The sequence below is a fragment of the Nematolebias whitei genome, chromosome 12 (genome assembly GCF_014905685.2).
Source record: "Nematolebias whitei isolate Nwh7 chromosome 12, NemWhi1, whole genome shotgun sequence".
NCBI classification, from domain to species: Eukaryota; Metazoa; Chordata; class Actinopteri; order Cyprinodontiformes; family Rivulidae; genus Nematolebias; species Nematolebias whitei.
The window spans coordinates 27,842,617-27,853,191 of NC_056509.1; positions in this window are offsets into that span (position 1 = coordinate 27,842,617).

The window sequence follows — 10,575 nt, forward strand, 5'->3', positions numbered from 1 at the left end:
TAGTATTAGTAGTAGTAGTAGTAGTAGTAGTAGTAGTAGTAGTAGTAGTGATTATTGTTGTCCATCACTGGTGCCCAGCGAGGGGCGGGGGACACCCTGGACAGGTCTTCAGTCCATCACAGGGACACATAGAGACAAACAACCTTTCACTCTCTCACTCACACCTAGAGACAATTAGAGTTACCAATCAGTCTAACATGCATGTTTCTGGTCTGTGGGAGGAAACCGGAGTACCTGGAGAAAACCCACACTGAAAGAACATGCAAACTCCACCCAGAAATGTCCTCAGCCGGGATTCAATCCAGCAACCTTCTCACTGAGAAGTGGCATCTTGACCAACTGAGCCACCATGCCGCCTAATTATTTTTATTAGTAGTACTCTAATAGTATCTCACGTTACACATTTTTTAAGTGTTTAGTTGATAAGATTTTGATGGCACATTTTTATACCCCCACCATCAGACATCTACACCTCCAGATGTAAGAAGAGGGCCACCTGCATCACGAAGGACCCCACTCACCCAGCACACACACTTTTTGCCCCCCTCCCCTCAGGAAAGAGGTTAAGGAGCATTAAGTGTAGAACCACTAGACTGAGGAACAGCTTCTACCCTTGTCAGACTCATGAATCCCTAATCAGGATTATTATTGTGGGAAAAATAAATCATTGTAATGCCACTTGATTGTTGATATGTGCTGCTGATCTCATGCTGCTGATCTCATGATGCTAATTTATTTCATTCTGCTGTGTTCATTCGTACTCACCTGCTCACACAGACTCATGTTCGTGCTGCTGCTGTTCGGTGTATTATTGTTGTACTATTAGTGCTTAGTGAATTCTTAGTGTAGCACATTTCTTATTTCTTAATTCATATTTTAGAACTTATTACTGTTTTTATTTACATTTCATACGTTTGCTGGATCTAACTGGGACCCTGCGTACACAATTTTGTTCGAGCACATGTACCACATGCGGCATGAATACAATAAAGAAACCTTGACCTTGACCTTGACCTTGACCTTGGTAGTTTTCTGAAACGACTGAATTGGGGCTGTGGTAGCTCAGTGGGCAGCGTGTGGTCTCCTTATTCTGAGGCTGCAGGTTTGAGCCCAGGTTTGCAACAGAAAAGACAACTGGCATAAATTTTTGTCCAACTGTGTGAAGTTCACTCGCTGTATGATCGCTGAAGAAAGACGTTACAGAAAGAGAAACAACAACACTGAAATGACTAAACTAGAGCTCTGTAAGGCAACTAAATATAACTGAAAATGTTTACATGAACTCAATAATAATAAAATCATTCAGCAAACCAAAACTTGATAAGTTTATTTGATTTAAATGTAGGTCAAACATTGAATGTGACGTTTCTAACTTCAGTCTTTATAGAAACCGATTGCTTGAGTTTTAAGGAAAGTGTTCATTTACAGAGACCCCTGAGAGTACATGCCATCAACAAGCAAATATCAAAAAGAGGAAATTGCACAAACATTACCCCCGAGTCAATTAGGCTCATTATTTTTCTTCAGCATTGGGGGTAGAGGTTCCATTTGGGAACCAGGAAGCTTTTACTTGCTCAACGTGTCAAAGGAAGTCTTAAAAGGAGGAAGGGGGTCGAAACACCTGCTTGATAACACGAGACTGAATGATGTGCCCGTGAACGGGACCGTTTACGAGAAGGAACTTGCTTTGTTGTGCATTCATGTTGCTGATTAAAAGCAGAAAACATGTTGACCAAGCTGCCAGCTTCTGTGATTGTAAGGGCAGATTTTCAAAGCCTTTGTTCCAAACCAGATGGCAGCGACAACACGAGCACCTATCTAGATACGATAAGGGTTAAAGCAGGTCCTGTTCACCTGCTGGTTATCTCCTGAAACAGGTTAAGTCCCATTGTCATCCTGCACTAACCTGGCCCTGGGGTATCGATTACTGCTGTTTGTTAAAGCTGTTCATTGTGGTTATGGCATTTACCAAGTCTCCACTGGCATCTATGTGTCCTTTGACACATCAGCTTCAAGCTTCAGCTTCTTTTACTCTTTGCTGTTTCAGTTTGAGTCAGATGAATGATCCTTTTGATAACATTCATTCGTCAACATCTTTGATATTTATTTATTTTATTTTATTTTTTTTGTCCAATTGTGGTGAACCTGTGTGATTTAGGAATTCTGGCCAATTATAGACCTATATCTAATCTAACATTCATCTAAAAAAAACTTCTTGAGAAAGTAGTTGCAGGTCAGTTGCGTGATCATCTGCAAATAAATAATCTTTTGTTTATCTCAAGTTTGCATTTGAAATTATTTCTATCTTAACATGTGATTCTCAACCTGCCATTGTGTTTCTGTTCCTCCTTCCTGTTCCTCTCAAACCCAGCCGGTTGAAGCAGATGGCCACTTATCCTGAGCCTGGTTCTGCTAAAGGTTTCTTCCTCATGAGGGAGTTTTTCCTTTCCACTGTCGCCTTCATGCTCGCTCAAGATGAGAGTTCTGTGATGGAGTTAAATTCAAAGCAGTCTGCTCCTCAGATAAATAATGTTAAATTATTTTTATAGCCTATATATGAATGTTTCTGTGCAGAAGATGACTTCTGTTGTAACTTGACGCTATATAAATAAACTGAACTGAACTGAATTGAATTTACAGTCTCAGGTTCCTGTCTGCAGCAGGTAAGAGTGACACTCATGTGGTGTTCTGCTGCTGTTGCTCATCTGCTTCAAGGACTAGACATGTTGTGCATCCAGAAATGATCTTTTCTACATGCCAGCGTTGTAACACATGGTTGTTTGAGCTACTGTTAATTTGTCTAATATATCAAAACCAGTCTGCCCATTCTACTCTTGACATCAACAGGGCATTTCCATTCACATTTTCTGGACCGTTCTCTGTAAATCCTAAAAACTTAAGGTGAAGGTTAACATTTGAAGATTGTCTGTGTACTCAGGATTGTTTTTTTCATTTGTTCAGATGTCGGTAAAGATGCGTAATAAATAAAAAGTGCTTAATTTGATCAAACTTCATAATCTCTGTGTACAACTAAAACTGGACAGATTTTGCAAATACTGTCCTAAATAAAAGAAATAACCAATAAAAATACTACACATGCAAAAGTTTCTACTCAGTATAACCAACTTTGGACAAATAAAAATGATGTGACATTTGAACCAACTTAACGGACAGCTCTTCCAGAAAACTGATTTTTAACTAAAGTGTCTGAGAGTCAGGAAGTGGTGTGGCTCCATGAAGTATTACCTGGGCTGTTGTAGAAATACAGGGACAAACAGCTGATTTGTGTGTCTGGTGAATGAAAATTGAATAGTTGATTTTCTGAGTCTCTTTTGTGTGTTCGTCCTCCCATAATCAACTCATTTGCCAAATGATCCGACCCTGGGCTTGGATCAGAAAATACAGCAGACTGCCTTTGAAGGGATCAAGGAAAAGACTCCTGCTGATAGACAAATACAGTTCTGGACCTCGCTGTTGGAGGCTGAAACACACAAAGAAAACATGCTGTTTGTTTGCTGTAAGCAGGACTCATTTAAAGAACCGTGCTGGTTCCATGGATCACTTGTTCTGAACTGATACATTATTGGTCCAAACAGCACAATTGACCAAATTCTGTGTTTGCAGGAGCCAAGAAAGTTGTCAAAACAAGGATTAGAACAGAAAATGTATGTCTTGTTTCCAAATACAAAAGAACTGGAAAGATAGACCGAATGTAGTGAACAAACAAGTCTGAGTTTAAAGTGGGTTTACTGATGATAGAAGAAGGACCAGACAGCTAAACCCACATTTCCATGACTTCTTCTTGTCCATTTTCCTGATCTGTATTGAGACCAGGTTGCTGTAGGAAAGTCACAGAAGGGAAAGTTGTTGACCTTCTCATCAGCAACCGTTTCCAACTCCAACAATGTAAAAATCTAATTCCTAAATTCCAAAAATCAGATAAGATAATTTCTTCTGCTCTGGATCTACACTGGGATTTTCTCCCAGTTTACCACGACTGAAAAATGCCCAGATGTAGGCGCCAAGGATGCATTCTGACCAATTTCAAAAAGTTTTTTTTTTTTACACTTAAAATGTTATCTTTTACGCTATAATGCAATAAATAAACACTAGTTTGAGCAAGATATAAAATTATATTTTAACCAACTTAATTCATTATTGCCTTAACCAAACTAAGCCATTTCGTGCCTAAATTAAAAAAGACTTATGTTTAGTACCTTAAAGTTTTCTTTGAAATTCATCTGAGTAAAACTGACAACTAAAATCATGTCACCAGATTTATTCTTGCATGCATTTGTGTTTGTATTCATAAGTACAGTCCAAGACACAAATCAGGTAATATTTTGGGTCAGTTTTACAAAACTTTGGATTTTCAACGTTTGGGGTATTTTTCCCCAAACAATAAATGAATAACAAAGTCAAAACTCAATAAATGCAGAGAGTTGTTTCCTGCAGAGGTCCATAATAAAGTATTTCAAATTTGAGGAAGAGGCTAAACTAACAGTAAATGCATAATGGCTTGTATAATGCATTCATCTAATGTTCTAATAGTTTTTACAATTTTCTTTTAGAGCTTAAGCTTTGAGGTAAATGCACTGAGCCGTCCATGTTCCTTTCTATGCAAACAAACAAAAAAAACACACGTTAACATTTTTAGCTTGTAGGAAAATCATTCCAAATAATAGACCTAGGAAGAAATGTGAGGAAGGTAATGACTCCTCCAAAGATCAATGAGCTCCAACGCAGGAAAAGGAGGAGCTTATGTCAACCAATACCGGCGGGCCGTAAACCAGGAAGCCACCTGATGTGAGAGAGGTCAGATAAATGCAACAGTACTGACGGTCACACGGGACATGGGACAGGTGCTTCCTTAACGATACACAGCATGCTCACACACACGTGCGTGCACATGCACTCGACAAACCGACCCGTACTGTACACTTGCATACTATATTAGTCCTGTTGCTCATCTCCTCCCTGAGATGTGTCAGAGGCTTTCCCAGACAACCCGCCTACGCACATGCACACATGCATCCTCAGACAGGACGATCGGAGGTGGGGGGAGGACACGCAGGCCGAGGAGGACGGAGGACAGGGCACGCACACAGACAAGCCTGACAACAGGCAGGAAACTCTCGAGAGCAGCGGCGGCTATTTTTTCTCTCCGATCCTGCAATCTCAGTTTCCATTTTCGTCAGCACAGGTTGGATGTAAAACCAAGAGGGGTAAACAGACGCACAATGAAAAAGTCAAATAAACTTTGACGAAACCACTGATAGAAACCTGAGCACAAGAATAGAAACGTCTTGTGTTTTTACATGAGAGAGGAATTTAGAAAACTCATCCGTACGATCATGTTTCCTTCTTGCAGTTTGCAGGAAAGAGCATGGAGTTTGGGAATTCTGCCAGTCTGCTCTGTACCCGCTCCATACAGAGACAGACATACGATAAGGTGAAGAGGAGTGGGGCTCGTCTATACGTGCAGATTGCATGGAGGAGGAAAAACAATGGGCCCATCAAAGCTTCTAAGGGGTCATGAGAGTAGACAGCTGGGGTTAGGGTTGAAATGTAGTGGAGAGGTTAGAGGATAAACTGAATTTGTGCCAATAGGTTCACGTTTGCTTCCAAAGACACACATTTGAAACTTATTGCACTACTGACCTGAGTTAGGGCTGAAACTGAAAACGAGCAAGGGCTCATTTTAGTTTAAAATGGGCCAAACATTTTTCTGGCTTTCTTCAAGCATCTTGGAAATCTGGGGGGGACAAGGCACTGCAATTTAGAAGATGACAGGAAATAACAAGCATACATACATCTGTTAGTGTGTTCTTTTGTCCGCATGTCATCCCAACAACTTTAATGTATATGCACAAAAATAGTTCTCATTTATTTTATAGCAGGACTTGGTAATGCCTCAAGGATGTGATTAAAGCCCCCACTCGTTTAGCTCTTTAGGAGCTATTTATGGGAACTGGGGGTAAAATGGCTGCAATAGAAACACAAAAATAATCTAAAGATATTCTAGCAAGCTTGACAGAATTGTGCACCTACACACTTGCAATGCATGCGCAAATCTTAACCAAAGCATGGCCCGAGGAAACATTTGATTAAACACAGATTTTTTTTTTTTTTTTTATGAGGAAGTGGATGACAGGAAAAGACAAATCCCTGTTGAGGGAGCAACATGTTCAATGGTAAGAATATTTCATTGTTTTCAAAACCAAACAGATACAGAGATGAAGCAGGCAGGCTAACAACTGGTTGCTAAAGCCCACTTCGAGTGATATAATGTCATCCTGCCATTTTGAGACAGCATCAGTAGAGCACAGTGGAGACTTTTGTCCATTTTGTTAGTGGCCTACAAACAGCCTGGATACACCAGCAAACAAAAAGACCTATTCCTTCTCTGTTTTATTTCATTTCTCTTTCTCACTCACTCCATGCACTTGTTGCCTGTTTTGTAAAACTTCATACCCACAAACACTCTGGGATTGTTTTGAGCTGTCTGCTGGAGGAAGGAAAGCAGTGTGAGAAAGTTGCTGTTTTTTTGGAGTGGACAGGAATTGGCCTCACGGCGCACGGTTCCTCTCCTCGCAGCGGGAACAATGCCGTGGCGTCACACCCCTGCGCTGACCCTCGCAGTTTCACATGGAAAAATGTTCCCAGAATTCCGCTCCCAGGCCTGGAGGTATAACGCCGACAGGGAGGGAGAGAGAGATGGCGGGCCTGTCAGAGAAGGTAAGTGTGGGCAGGAAATCTATGCTACCACGAGCATTTGTAGCCATGGTGACATAAGCTATGACTTCTGAAGCTGATTAGTTGGTTTAGAGGGGAAGAGGATGTGGCTTCAAACTTGCGCATCTTCTCAGCCAGTCAGACAGACGAACTGTACCTATGTCTCAATTCCCTGATCATTATTGCATTACTGCCATTTTCTACTTGCTAAAAAGAAACCCAGACACGCTTGCTTGATGATGTAAGATGAAATCCTGCAATGCACTTCAGAAAGTGGCCTGAAGAGTCACAGAAAGGAACCTGAGCTGTAAGGCCCACAACAAAGTACCTATCCGTTCATTGATTCTTGTGGATGTTGCACTCTGGAAGCTGGTCATGTACTGTACTTACATCCATCTTGGATGATTAATTTGCAGTAAGACGGATACTTGTAAATGTATTTGCAACCAGATGCCAATTACTCGCTCCATATGCAGATAAACACGCAGACATGGTTCACGGCAGGCTGTCAGTGAGCAACAAACAGCACATTATAGGTTACAGTGACCACAGTGGGTCCATTCAGCTTCAAAACAATCAGAACAAACATTAAACTAAAGAGAGCCTCACCATTCAGCTTCCTTCCATTTTATTATATTTCATGAAATCTTGATAAAACACATTTTTATTGAAATGGGTTCTGATAACCAGCGCATTAAAATGTCCCAAGGATTAATTCTTTTTATGCAATTAGTTTTATTTTTAATAATGCTAAAACTGAATTATTGTATCAGTTTAAAACAATGCATTTTGTTGCTGATAGTTGCAAGTATTTTAGTATTTTGGGCACATGTTTTTGTGCAACTGTGGTCACATATTGTCTCTCCACCTTCCTACACTTATTTGAGTATAACTCTTTGGGGTAAGCAGAGCCACAAGGCATAAAATTATTATTATTTTTTTAAATTTTGTAAAACAAAAATCAAGTTTGTCATTCACTCTCCGTCTAAATCATCTTCACACCATGTTTGGGGCCTTGGTTTAGCAAAGTGAAGTTACGCAGTAAAGTTTTCCCTTCGCTTCTAGTTCCACTCAGGAAGGATTCTTAAAAGATGTTTTAAGGGTTTGTTTAAGGTCCTTTAGGCATCTCTTTGCCTCAAAGTTTTTATCCTCTAGTGAGTTAGTTAATATTAAATTAATAGTGGTTTACATTAGTTAATATTATAATATTTAGGAAACCAGAGGAGAAAAAGTACCTGCTGATTTCTTTCAGACTGTGTGCAAAAATCCTGGGACAAATATTCAATTAGAGCAGCTACATAACTATGTACGTCTGCAGTTTTAGCAGCCTAGCCTGTAAAATTATATCCCTAGTGTACTTGCCTCACACAATAACTAGTTTATATGTCCTGGTGAAACTATAGTGTGTTTGAATAAAAGTCCAATAAAACCATGCTGTTTTTGCACAAAGGTCACAAAGCATGCAGACATGCTGTGTGTTCGTATGGTTTTGTACAGGTCCTTCGAGGATAAACTGGCTCCTAGGGTTGAAAATATGATTGAAGGACATAAAGAATTATGTTTTCCACTTGCTTGATGTTTATTGTGAGGTGGAAAAGAAAAGGGTGAATACATTTGTTGAGACAGGACAGTTTACTGCCATCAACCAAAGCCGTGGTTTTATCGAGAGTTGATTGTAACAAAATATAAATATTATTTATTATTTGGGACCCTTCACTTGACAGCTACGCTTAGGAGACGGACAACGAAACATGTTGATTGGGACAATAATATGAGTAAAAGTGGTGAAACTGTCAAGAAATGTGAGAGGAACTTGATATTACAGTTTGTTGAACATCAAATCCTTTAGTTTACGGATTACTTAGTTACTGAAATGTTACTTCTGCAGATTTTACCTTTTTATCGATCATCGCTTAATGAAAATGAAAATTAAAGCTACAAACATTCAAGATTATGGAAACAAGAAAAAAACTGAACTGGTTAGTTCCCCGTGCATCTCACAAATTATGGTTCAGCAGTGGATGAAATCAGAAGACTGTAAGAACTAAAAGAGAGCAGGTCACATGGTTTGTAAATGTTATACTTAGCTAATTTACGAAGCTGATAAATATCTGTTCAAATAAAAAGACTAGTGTGTAGCTGGTAATCAACCTTTCTATTTTTACGACTTTTAAATAGGTGTTTGTGTGCATCGTCGCCACAAAATTGCATGAAAGCAGCAATCATTCTAACCATTAAAAGAGATAGATAGATATTGTTCAAGATGCCAAGAAGATCTCAGCCTTTTGCCAAGATCAGAACACTGATGTGGACTCAGGCAGACTGGCTTTCTATGAGTCCCATTTAGTTTCTGAAATTTAAGAACTGTAATCCCACGTCATAAAACTATAAAGAAATGGCACGCAGCTCATAGGGAAGAGTATTCCAGGCTGTTGGGCCTGCAACAGAAAAGGACCAGTCCCCCCATTGGTCGCACCTTGAGCGAGGCACCTCCTGCAGATATTGATCGGCAGACCATAAAGCTCTGCTGGGCTGGTGGATATTCAAAAGTTCCAGAATATAGAGTGGTGCAAGGTCATTTATCTCCTGTAATAAACACAACTATAACTATACTATATCTCAGTATTTTTTATATGCTGTTTTTTTTCTGTTTATAAGCAGCTTTTTTTGATTTACAAGGACATCCAGCTTTGCTATTACTGAACCTACTTTTCAATGAAATTCAGTTTATTTATACAGCACCAAGTCACAAGAGGAGTCGTCTCAGGGCAATGAACAGAAAAATTCAAATTCATTATAAAAGCTAATTAGTAAAGTTCTCTATTTAAGGAATCCAGCAGATTGTGTTGAATCTTTACTTCGTCTCTGCCTCCCATCCTGAGCAAGCACAAAGTGGAAAGGCAAAGCTTCTTTTTAACAGGAAGAAACCTCAAGCAGGACCAGGCTCAGAACGAGCAGCCATCTGCTTCTGCTACTGTTGAGAAAATTACTAATGTGTTGATACCAGTTAAGGCTTAATATTTGAAAGCAAGTTTATTGATATCATTGATGTGATCAAAACATGACTTTTTATGACTGTTATCTACATTTTGTTAATAGTGTCAAATAAAGCAAGAAGAAACACAATTCAAGATTTTAAAAAAAATTAAAAATCAGCAAGGCCAAATCATCATCTTGTATTTTTCTGAAATATGTAATATAACTTTTTTTTGTCTAATAAAACTTTTAAATTATGTAAATATTAATTTCAAGTTTTTGTTGCATTCTTAATGATTATTCTAGGCAAATAAATAAATAGCCCTTTGTTTATTCAGGAACATGGGAATTTAAGTGAAGAACAAAAAAGTGTTCAAATCAATATCTGCTGAAATTTAAGAAATTATGATGTGAAGAAACGTTTGTTCATTTAATTGACTGACTGTTCATTTGTTGTATTGGTTGGTTGGTTGGTTGGTTGGTTGGTTGGTTGGTTGGTTGGTTGGTTGGTTGGTTGGTTGGTTGGTTGGTTGGTTGGTTGGTCAGTTGGCCAGTCGGTTGGTTGGTCAGTCGGTTGGTTGCTTGCTTGCTTGGTTGGTTGGTCAGTTGGTTGGTCGGTTGGTTGGTCGGTTGGTTGGTTGGATGGTTGGTCAGTTGGCCAGTCGGTTGGTTGGTCAGTTGGCCAGTCGGTTGGTTGGTCAGTTGGTTGGTCGGTTGGTTGGTTGGTCAGTTGGTTGATTGGTTGGATGGTTGGTCAGTTGGCCAGTCGGTCAGTTGGTTGGTTGGTCAGTTGGTTGTTAGTTTTTTGTTTGTTTATTTGGTTGGTTGGTTGGTTGGTTGGTTGGTTGGTTGGTTGGTTGGTTG